Source organism: Scomber japonicus, chromosome 11, assembly GCF_027409825.1.
Source record: "Scomber japonicus isolate fScoJap1 chromosome 11, fScoJap1.pri, whole genome shotgun sequence".
Classification (NCBI taxonomy): domain Eukaryota; kingdom Metazoa; phylum Chordata; class Actinopteri; order Scombriformes; family Scombridae; genus Scomber; species Scomber japonicus.
In genome coordinates, this window is record NC_070588.1 from 24136297 (window position 1) to 24148816 (window position 12520).

Consider the following 12520-nt stretch of genomic DNA (forward strand, 5'->3'; position numbering starts at 1 on the left):
AAAGAATTGTATCTTCTGTCTCTACAAAAGCCTCTACAATAAAATCAGCCACACGAAAAGATTCCTGATTCATCCCAAAATGTCATCAGAAATAATGGACATTTTACTGAATAGTGAAAGCCTTAAATCTTCATATAATGAGCCATAACACTATTAAAAGTAATCAGACTTCATCTCAGTCTTCAGTCTCACATAAATCATGTAGCATACAGATCATTTTCTCTTTAGGGAGAGCAATGAACCTGCCTGTTGCTATAAGTAATGGTCATGCACCTGAATACACTATACACACACACACACAGATATTTGACTTGTGGATAAATTCTGCTTCCCATAAGACTCCTCACTGTAGTTGTTTTTCATATACATGGTGGAAAACGTCTGAGAATTATGCCTGATCTGTAGTTTTTAAAATGAAAACAAATATTAACCTTACCTGTTTAACTTAAAATAGGGACAAGCATCTTCAGTGTCATATTTCAGCTTTACAGAAAGACTGATGAAAGAAGCCCTCCATGACAATACATATCCCACAGCTAGAAGAATGATCTCTACTCTTTAATCGCTGACTTTTCATACAAGTGCTTGATGGATTGCAGCACAAAAATCATAAGTCATTTAAGCAAAGCATGGTTATATCTACTAACTGAATTATTGGCATGTATAATTGCTATTTTCCTCTTCAATGCAAGTTTTCCATGTGACTGTAGCAGAACATGACAGGTTGGACATGAGATGAAGCAGTGATATCATCGGGCTCTGGGCCTGCTGTACTTTCAGCCAGCGTTGAGGCACAGCTGTCTCCCTTGGCTACGCTTAGATCAGCGTGCACTTCCTCTGAGTTTGATGTTTCTGTCAGCATTTTTTGGTATTTCTGCTTTGTTGGACAGTTGAGAGTAGAGAGTAAAATCTGAAAGAGAGAGTATATTGTGTGATATTATTTGTACGTGATATGAATATGCCTAATGTGTGACCACAGATAACAAAGAAAAGACCATTCAAAAAGCGGAACTACTATATTTGTGTTAGATGCTGTCTGATTATGTACAGTATAAACTCATTGTTAGCTTTTATAATGAAAACCAGATAGTCTTAATGTTCATGAATCATGTAAAAGGTCTACGTGGCGAGTTGAGTGACCAGTTCACAGACAGACACTGACTCATAGTGTCCGGTCCATTAAGATTCGACCTTATATTTCCAAACGTATGAGTCACCCGGTGGAAATGTTGGACATATGATGGATGTGGTAACCCTAGCAGAGGAGATGTGATGACAGCTTTCGATGTAACTGTTAATCTAGTAAAAAAAGAAAAACTATTTTGGGATTTTTGCAGCACATACATTTTTCACAGGGGTCATTTCTAAAAACAAAAACAAAAAAAAGCCCCAACATTGTGAAACCAAGTGAGCGTGTGTAATATCCTGATCAGGTTACAAATAGCTTCCTCTATGTGATAGTGTGATATGTGGGATGTGTGAGAACCTCAAGACACACAGTAAAATCCCCTATTTAAACAGGATATGTAAAAGTGTGTGTGTGTGTGTGTGTGTGTGTGTGTGTGTGTATACAGCAACAGGCATATCCCAGATGTCCCTGTGCTGTCACAGTCCTCCTTCCTATTGGCAGTCCAGTCCAGGCTGTCTGGCTCCCATCTGTTGCTCAGTCTTGACCTCTTCCATTTATCCTTCTGTCTCCTTGCATCTTAATACAGTAGCTGCTTATAAAACTGTATATTACATTAAATATTTAACAAAACCCTCCATCTCTGCACCTGACCCTCCTTCCTCTTATCCGTTATACCTCTTGATTTACACAGTAGGCTGAATTGTCTGCTTAGGGTGGAAACATTTGATCCAAGTAGTGGTTAAACACGAGGGTTCACATGACTCATGACTGTCCCTGGGCAGCTCTCTCCCAGGCTGAATCACTGACTATCTGCCCACAAGCTGCGAGTCAGCACTTTCGATATATGTGAGAGTGCAATGAAAGTTAAGGATACTGGCTGAAGAGGTGAGCTATAATGTTGCAGCAGAATCTCTGGAGTTATTTTAAAAGACTATTTATAACTTAGAAATACCAGTACACAGATTTCCAATCATGTACAACTGAATTAAAACAATTTAAAAAAATCTAGATATTCCTGATGTGCACTGGAATTTCTATGCATTCACTGTTCCTGCTCCTGTTCAAGACCCTGGAAGATGGATGAGCTTATAAATATGCACAGGACCATCATCGGTTGATCCTAATCATAACTTGGCTCTCATTTTTATAGGTTTGGCCGTAGTTTTTATTGCTATGATAACATTATCATTGACTTATTTACTAGGCGCAAGGAAAATCAGCAGCGAGATGATCCGACAGCTATTAGACAAACCCCAAAGTTACCTCAAAGCTCACACAAGTATTCATGTACGATGAGGGATTTTACTCAGAATTGCAGGAACAGCTGCTTTCAGTTTTCTCCAAATACAGGGCGTTAGATAAAGTGGTTAAACTGTTTGCAGTCTGTCTGAGCTGTTGGACCATGTTGCCACATAAGTGCTAAAAATGATGGCCAAAGCTATAAAAGTAAGATCCAATTCATAATATTTATCTATAAGAATGATTCATTAAGTAAGGGAGACATGGTGGAGTTCACAGCATATCAATAAGTGTTTCCCTCTATGTGAGAGTCTTTCCCAATAAACGTGATCCAGTGATGCAATTTGTTCCTTCTTAATTCCTAAATGGCCCCCATTGCTGCCACAATGAACTCTCTCTTCTCTTAATAGACCTCTCTGTGGTGCACACTTATCTGTTCCTGCAGTGCCAACAGGCGGATTAAACAAAGAGAGAGAGAGACAGAGAGAGAGAGAGAGAGAGAGAGAGAGAGAGAGAGAGAGAGAGAGAGAGAGAGAGAGAGAGAGAGAGAGAGAGAGAGAGGGCTGAGACTGTGTGAAGATTTAGAAGCAAGGGACTCCTATAGAATGACAGCAGATTGTCCAAAATACCACATTTCATTGAGCAGACAGTGCTGAGTCAGGAGTATTATTTGGTGTGTATCTAGTAGATTTGCAACATGCAGTTAAGGAAAGCAGTGAATTATTAAAAGTGCTTTAAGAACATAGCTTTGTAGTTCTGACAGCAAATTCAGTAAAGTCCTCAATGCTTGGGTCTTCTCTCTTTAGGAGAGAGGGGGGAAAGGATCCAGAGGAGTCTAATGCAGAGTCACGCTGCATGAGGCTTTGAAGAGTTTTGCACAACTACAATTTGCATATATTACTAATCACTGCTGACCATTTTTCCTAATAATCCAATGAGTTCTTGGACAGATTTCATACTTTGCAGGCAGCCACTGGTTTCTGCTCATGCTGGTATGAAAAATCTGCTTCTAAATCATCATTATAAAGAACGTTTTTCATTCAACTATATGATGTCATGCAGCTGTCTTTACCAGCAGCTGTATTACCTACAGTATTCTGCCACAACATTTATTATTTGGATTTATTCCTCATGCAAAATTCAAATCTTTTCAAGTTTAACGTCAAACTGCACTGATATTAAGAAACAGTGGCTGCTTGGAAGGATGGAATCAATTTAAAGCTGAAAATCTGAGAAGAAATTTTAGCAAAACCATGAATGTTTCAGTGTCCAGTCCAAGTGCATCGTCATGATGCATGAATGGGCAGATGGTGTGTAAAGCCTGATAAATCATATGGTGAGTAAACATTATTCTAGCAGACAAAGGCCATTGTTAATAATTAAGATCCAACAGATGCTCTGTCTTCTCTGATCCCTCCTCCTGCTTTCACTTCTCCTCCCATTCTCCTGTTTTACCTTTCCCTCCCTCTTTCCCTCCCTGTCTGTCTGCCATCTCCTCCTCCTCCAGCCTGATAAGCTCTTCTACTTCTCCACCCACCTCCTTCATCCGTACATGTCTCCTTTTCACAACTAAGCTTGTCCGTTTATACTCCTTTTATCTGCCTCTCTTGTCTACGCCCCTGCTTTTCACTCTCAACAGAACCTCTGGCATTTTCAAGAAAGGGCGGGTATACTCTTTTCTACAGTGGCCCCATCATCACACAATTCTCTTTACCCCCTGTCTGTTTATTTGTTCACCCCTCCTTCTGTTTTCCCTGCCCCGTGGCCAGGTTAGAAAGGTGGGTCAGGGTTTAGCTTTGGGCCAATGGTAGCACCCTGTCATTAATGCTGACTTTATGCGTAACAAGTCTTTTCATGGGAACTGGACCCTGAGGGGGGAAACCTCACCTGACTGATGACGAGAACTTTCTTCTAGACTGTAATCTATGGTCCCTTTTCAGCTTCATCGTTTAACACACAAACACACACTGTTAAAAATTACCTTATAAATATGTGTTTGGGATCGTGTACAGTTACCACATTTGAGTAAAAGCAATGTTGGAATGAAATTAAATGACACATAATGTATACATAGTTAACACTGCAACAGAAGAACATTCAGGCTGTTATCAGCTAATCAGAAAATCAGTTAAAAAGAAAAAATAAGTGGGAGGAGAAAGCAAATCCTGAGGTTGTATTTCACATAATCAAAGTCCTCTAAAAAATGCCGTGGGTTCAACTTCTCTCCACTATGGAGTGCAGTAAAATGACCATGTATTTGTATAGCAAACCACAATGATGTGTATCAATTCATTGTTGCTGTTGGAAACAGGGTTGATGAGAGCAACACAACACCATGTATATATGCTGTAAAACCAAAACTGAAGCTAAAAGAGGCTAAAAAGCAGCCTAGAGCTACAGAATATAGCTCCATAACTCTCTTAATATATAGTCCATAACTCTTAATGACTGCTTTCACATTACATTTGATTTGTTGGTGATATAAAAAATAATCAGTGGAGCTTTAATAATGCGGAACTCTTCTTAACAAACTATACTGTAACACAAAGTAAGTGTGTAAGAGACAGATGTAATTTCAACAGAAAGGTGAGAAGCTTCTTCAGAGTACTTGTGTCAATGCTTTAACATCTATAGAGAGAGCTACTGCTTCAACTGCTACCTCAGGGCAAAGTCTCCCTTTCTAAGAGTCTGTTTAATCTTCAGCAGAGCCTGTAGGGCATCTGTGAAGTCAGCCCGCATAATTACCGCCCAATACAGGCAACAAGAACAAGTCAAACACTGTGCTCTGTTTTACAAAGGATAGGGGTGTTTAAAGTCCTTTGTTTTAGGCTCCTGTCGAGTGTGTGTGTGTGTGTGTGTGTGTGTGTGTGTGTGTGTGTGTGTGTGTGTGTGTGTGTGGGAGAAAGTACAAAACAGTGACAGACTGTTTTATGATTTCTTCCACTGTTCTGTCCATTCTTGCCCAGATTTATGTTGTTTTTAGTGTTTCCATTTTCTCAGACAATAAATAAAGAGAGGGATGGACTCAGTGCATGAACCAGTGTTTAAACCAGTAAATCAGGGTTATTCTGTGTGTGTGTAGGTGTGTGACCCAAAGCTTTTTTACGCAATTCATGAAATAGCACACACACACACACACACACACACACACACGTCAAGACAAACACTAGGAGCCAGGATTTGTCCCTAAATCTGCCAGATTTACTTTGGAAAACACCTCTTTCAGCAGCAGAGTTTTGCAAGGATTGATAATAAATAACTGTCAAATCAGGATATTTAATCATGTCTATACACCACAAACAAAAACATATTGAGAAAGTTGCAGAAGGAGGCCTCAACAAGACGCTGCATGCTTCGCGTCCTCTCTGAAGCAACACTGAACATATTTGTCATGAACGGTGAATTATGTTGTAGAGTTTAACTGAGAAACTTGTAAGTCAGCTGCTTAGTGGAAGTTACACATACTTGATAGAAAATAGGGCTTAGCTACCACAAGTTGAGGCATTTATCATCATATTCACAATGCATTCTTTCAGCTGAGTGAAAGGTATGTACCAACTGTTGTAATAACACTTATTGGGTGTAAAACCTTTTGTAAATATTATGTACTGTATCAAATAATTTGGCAAGACAGCTGCCAATACTCCCTCTAAAAAAGACTGATGCTGTCCTTACCATGTAAATCCCAACATTGCACACATGTCTATATTATCAGGACTTTATGCATATTACACATTTCTATAATTGTAGATTTTTGTAGTTTATCGTATATAGTATTTTATCATTATATAATTATATTCATTTTTATCACTATCACCATTATGTGGCTTGTGTCAATTTTGAATTCTCCCTAGGGGAATCAATAAAAATACCTTACCTTACCTTATCTTACCTTACCTTACCTTACCTTAACCTACCTTATCTTGATTGGCAATTAAATCTGATTTTAGCTAAATGCAGCAACACGTTTGACCCACCTCAAGGCTACTGCTGCTCCTCTTTTTTCTGTTATCAGTTCTTAAAAGTCTTATAATATTCTCTCAAACCAAGTGCAAATATAGTAGTAGTGTAAGACTATTTCAACTGCTATACAATACAAATCGACAAAGGACTATTGAATCAATGTTTCAACAAGGAGGGCTTGTTTCTTGAAATTTAAATGAAAAAAGGCAGATCACTGCACTAGTTTTACAAAAAAAATGTCACTTCTAGACACCTGTAAGGAGGGGGGTGACATCAGGGGGACAGTGTGAACGTGATAAAATATGGAGGGATTTATGTCTAATTTCAATGTTTTCAGATCCCTCTTTCTAGTCTTGCTTCAACTCCCAAACTGAACTGAATTAAACTATGTGTATTTATTTTTAAGCATCTTTAACAGGAATTTCTAGTTTCATGGGTTATAGCAAGATAAAGGTTTGGATCAGGGTTTTTTTTATATAACTAATTTGAAGGTGGCCACATTTTTGAGCCCACTTCAAGAATGTCAATTGCGACCTAATCTCACTAGATAACTAAATGTTTGTTTTCTGTAGATACAGCATCAGGTTTCTGTTGCTACTGCCGGCACATCACATAAGAATTTGCACAGACTCAAAAAATATCAAATGGTAAAAGACATACTGTATTTTGCACATTATTGCATTCTATATAAAATGAGCTCACAGCCTGTGTCACATTCACAATTAAAGCTGTAGAGTGCTTGGATTTGGGTTGAGGTGGTAAAAAAAACAAAAAACCATTGCAAATTGCTCAGGCTGTGTCAGCTGGCAGAGGAGGAAACACTGCTCATTCAAAGAGGCATTTCCTGACTGTTGAGGTAATTACGCCCATCAAGCACCAGACACACAGGAATAATCAAATCTAACTGTGGCTACTCTAATTAGACCACTTTTTTTTCTCTCTCACTCTCTCTCTACCGTTGCCTGCAATTATTCAGTGAAGGAGTGAACAGGAAAACCATATTAGCGTTACTCTAATGTTTGTAATCTCACAGCCCATTAGGCAGCAAAATAATATTAGTGACTATTATTAGATGAAAGGAAATCATCAGTAGCAATTGCAATGACGTTCAGGGAGAGTAGAGAACGGGGGGGGGCGGGGGGGAGAGAAAAAAAATATCTTCCCTTGTTATTCCAAAACAGGCCTGACTCCCGGCCTCTAGTGAACTTCCTGGTCTCAGTGGAGTAAAAGTCAGGAAAGACACACACGTGCACGCATACACACACACACACACACACACACACACACACACACACACACACACACACACTACTGCTGCTGAGTTGTTTTCAGGATGTATAGTCTTGAGAGGAATGCATGCGTGGGTACGGGTGTGGGGTAAATTGCATGTTGTCTTTTTTTCAGTCATATATCAGGATAAAGATTAACAGACAATTGTAACTTCAGGAAAAACTGTCCCATTCAGCCTCTGTCACTCACACAAACTCCAGAAATCACTTTCTATAGCTTTCACCATGACGCCGCATCATTCATCATCATTACGGTCATTGCTGCCTTTCTCTCTCCTCCAGGCTGTTGTTGGAGATAAGCTCTGACTTAGACAACGTGTGCAGGACGTTATATAGTTCTGAGGTCAGCAGCAACAGCTCCACCCTTGTTTTGTGCTTGTGGGGAGAAAGACAAAAGTAAGAAACACAATTAGAAACACGTATTGAGACTGAGTAGGGAAGGATGGATCACCAGCAGCAACATTCCTTTTTTATGTTATTCATCATGACAGTGATGCATAAGGGGGCTTTCAGGTCTATTAGCTACTCTGTAATTACTCTATCATCTTTGACATGGACAGCTAGAGGAGAGAGGAAGAGATAGACAGAGCCAAAGAGAAAGAGAGAAAGAGAAATGGAGGGGTGTTCGAAGGTCTCGCCAGACTTGCTTGGTTTGACGTGGTGGTGTGAGAGGAAGAAGCAGGGAGGAAAGAATGAGAAAGTGGAAGAATGAGAGAAAGAAGGAGGGAAGGAAAACAGAAGGGTGGAATCTGCAAAACAAATCAGTGCAGCGCCTGTTGTACACACACTGACTGCAATACACACCAACACACACTCAAATTAGCATGCAGGGAGTGGAACAATTTACAAGCGGCGATGACAACGAAAAAAGACGCAGTCGCAGCATGTAGCCATAGCAACAGGTCTCTGACCAGATGTGTACGTGCCACACGCACGGTCAGCAAGTCTGCAACATATTCTCATGTGAGTGTGAGATGCTGGTTACATCACAAGTTAACACTGAACAGGAAAAGAGTGAACACAATCTCAAGTTATCTGATTTCACCAACAAACACATCTTCAATAAGCAAGAGGGGAGTAATCATGATTAGAGTGTTAAACGCATCAAACCTCTTATAAATGATCATTTTAACGTTTTTTGGGGGGGGAGTTTTTCCTCAAACCTCTCATATTTTTTCATTTTAATATTTTTTGGAGGGAGTTTTCCTTATCTGAGCCAAATGTCTAAAAATAGTGATTTTCAAACTGTAAAGGCCTGTGTAAAGGTTAGATTTGTGATTTGTGAAAAGAAAAAAAAAGAAAGAAAAGTGAATTGACTTAATTTAACTTTTGTTCAACAGCAAAAAGAGTTCAAAGTTGAGGAAAAAAAGACAACGTCAGCAGTGCAGAAAATCTATTAGCTGCAGGCATGTCCTTTCTGTGTGTCTGCTTGACAAACACTTGGCCCTGTCAGAGGGGAAATCTCTCCGCCTGGCTCATAAATCAACATGAAAGCACCCCCCCCCCTCCCACACACACACACACACGTCACATAAGTGCTGAAAATAGAAGACTTAGTAGAAAAATGAGCCACAACCATAAATTAGACAAATTTTGAGCATCAGTGTCGGAAAAATTGTCTTTTGAACTAGATACATGTGAGTGCATTTAGAAATATGATCAAATGGAGACTTTTTTTCATGATATTCAACTCTCTCATTCAAACCCTACTCTAATACTTGATTAAATAGACTCTGAAATATCTTCAGGATCTCTGAAAAAAAAATTCCATATCACATCTTAGCAATAAATAGCTGGTGTAACTAACAACAACAGTCACAAGTACATAAACATCATATTGTTTATCGGTAGTCAGGGACAACAGCATTATCATAGCTGATTTTGAAAGCTAACAGTAAAACCACCAAAATACCACATCCTCCACATGATGTAAGACTCATCACAGGACTGTAACTGTGTGAATGGGAAGCTTTAGTAATAGTACATTCACTGTCTCTGAAGTCTGATTTCATTATGTAATGGTGGATGTGATGAGCAAAACTGTTTTGGCTTTAGTGAAACTGACCTTGTCCATCAAAGGAAAGTGCGTGAAATCAAAATACCACTGACCATATCTATGTGGGAGACAGCTGTGGTGACTAAGTGAAACCAAAACCGAGAGGAGAGATATACTGTCCTTGTATCTCAGTTTTCATTAGCCTGATATCACATGCATGCACATACACACACATGTAATTATCTGGATCTGAATCAGTCATCTGGATTGGCTTTCATCGTTAAAATGTTCTACTTTGGCATAGCAAGGCTTACCTGAGTTATTCAACAACCAAGCACATGGTTTCAGTTGACAAAATGACTTTTCCAGTGAGTCCTGTTAATCTGTTGAAACTTTAACTGAGAAACACACAGACAGAGTGTATGTGTTGGTACATGTCATTTACTCTCAATGACACCTAAGACTCTAAAGTATACTCTTAAAACAACACTTGGCAGTAAAATTCAACAGTGTAAGTCACATTACTGGTGACCATCGTCCAATTTTTTTTTTTCTCGAATTCTTGGCAGGTATTTCAGTTCATGCTCATCATATTTCAGGACAAGTGGGATATGGAATCCTTCCACACATCTTCAGCCTCTGACCTGTAGTTTCCTCCCACTTGGCCAGTCTGAAATACCTCCAAAGGGAGACCTCCAGGACGCAACCTGATCAAGAGCCGGAACTCACTCATCTGGTTCCTTTCTATGCTGAACTCCAGGTGTCTGAGCTCCTGTCCCTGATGTCAGGACCAGACTACACAATATTTTTGTCTTTCGCAATAGTCAGCATGTCAGATTAGGCAATCATAGTGTCATGAATATGTTCCAGTGTGTCAGAACAGTATGGGGCATTTATCCCTCAGAGATCTTGAGGTAATGAATGCGTTAACACTACATAGAGCTACCAGGGTAACAGTATGTAAACAGAAGGTCTAGTGGAGGGAAAAATGATTGGGTTTAGGGAAATGTATACTATGGTAAATAAAGATACAAAGAGGGGTTTTAATTTTAGGTGGTTTCTCGATAACTATAACTGAAGTGCACTCTGGCACACATCTGTAAACAGCTACATAGACAGTTAAAGCTGTCCAGTAGCTGTCCGGCCAAGTTGAGCCGGATTTATTTTTCAGTGTCTCAAACAGCGATTTATCTCTGCCTCTTTCACAGGTCGACTCAGACAGAATATGAGCTGCTCGCTGTCATAGATTCTGAAATACTAAATGTGACATGCAAGTCTTTTTGTTTTGTGTCCTGGGGTGTCCCAGACGCCACATAACTGTTGTTGAATTACAAGGCTCATTGTTTGTTCTTGATGTTTTCAATCAGGCTGGAAATTTGTTGGCAATGACAAACCATGTCAAAATCGGGCTGAATTTGTGTAGTCTGATCCTGGCACAAGGGTGGACTCAAACACTCTGCAATGGAAACTCTTTTGTCCTTTCGTACTTGTGATCTCATTCTTTTGGTCATGACCACAGGAGAGAGTGGCAACACAGATCAACTGCCTAAATAAACCCATCTATCTGTTTATGTCTGACCCTCACTTGTCAACAAGAACCTCAAACCTCTTGATTTGATTTGAGCCAGCAACTGTTACCCAACTCAAAGGTACTGATCATTTTCCATACATGGCACTAGACTGGGAGGTGCTGCTTCACTCTCAGCTACAAACCGACCCAACATAATAAAAGTCCAATAAAGTCAACAGAAGAACATGATCATGGCTACCTCTATGACCTCCATCGGTGAGATAAGCGAGGTTTCCTTGAGTCCTCTACCTTTACCTCCTCCACCAAAGCGTGACTGTTTCAGGTTTAGTTCTTGAATCCCAGCAGACTGAGTACAACCATGGAGCAGATCTTTGAAGATCGGAGGTTGGAATACTACCAAAAGACTCGAAAAAGATACATCAAACTGTTGTTCAGCACATAAGCACAAACAACAGGGTGACCCATGCTCTCTGTGACATGTTGTGCATACAGGGGCTCCTGAGTAACCCCACACCCATGCAGCTCTTTTCTCCATGGGTAATTTTGGAAAAAAGAGAGTACAGCCTCCAGTTCCAAGAAATGAGCCAAAGTATATCTACTTGGTACTCCCTCTTTCCACTAGCATCCAGTTGGCAACAAGATCCCCTCCCAGTTTTGGCTCCATGAGGGGGCCTTTGTTTCCCCGTTCTGGAAGAAGTTGCTCTTTCCTGAAGACATTGATCTGTAGAGGCCCTTGAATCATAAGTCTGGCCACTAGCCTTAGACCAAATTGCCTTGGAAGACCATGAGAGAAACTGCTGCCCCTGACAACACAGCTCCAAAGGTGCTGCATCCCTGCATCCCTTGGAAATACTACAAACAAACAAATTAGGGTAAAATCTCATCAGAGAGTGAGATGGGTATATTGGGATGAAGTGAGTAAATGTTTTATTTTGACAACGCTGCAACGTCTTTTTTGCCTTCATTTTTTGACATAGAACACATTGATAAGATGTTGCCAACACTAGACTGGTTGTGGACTTGCCTTCTTTAACCCTTAATCCTTCAACAGACATATGCTGATATTTGGCTTTTGAGTTCAAAACTGTATCATCAATTCTAGGTGAACTTGGATGATGTGCTGAAATATAGTCTTGTAATCCTCTCTTTTACAGCAGTTTGTTTTTCATCACTACTCCAACACTCGCACCGGCTGCACACACATCTGCGGATCAGCATTTCTGTGTGTCAGGTGCTCCGCCACTCTGTCTTCAGATCTGTCAGCAGCACAGCTCATAAGACTCCTCTCAGGATTTCATGTACGGCTCAATTAGTTGGGACTTGACAGGGGCAGGTGTCAGGTGGTCACTGTGTGTGTGTGTGTGTGTGTGTGT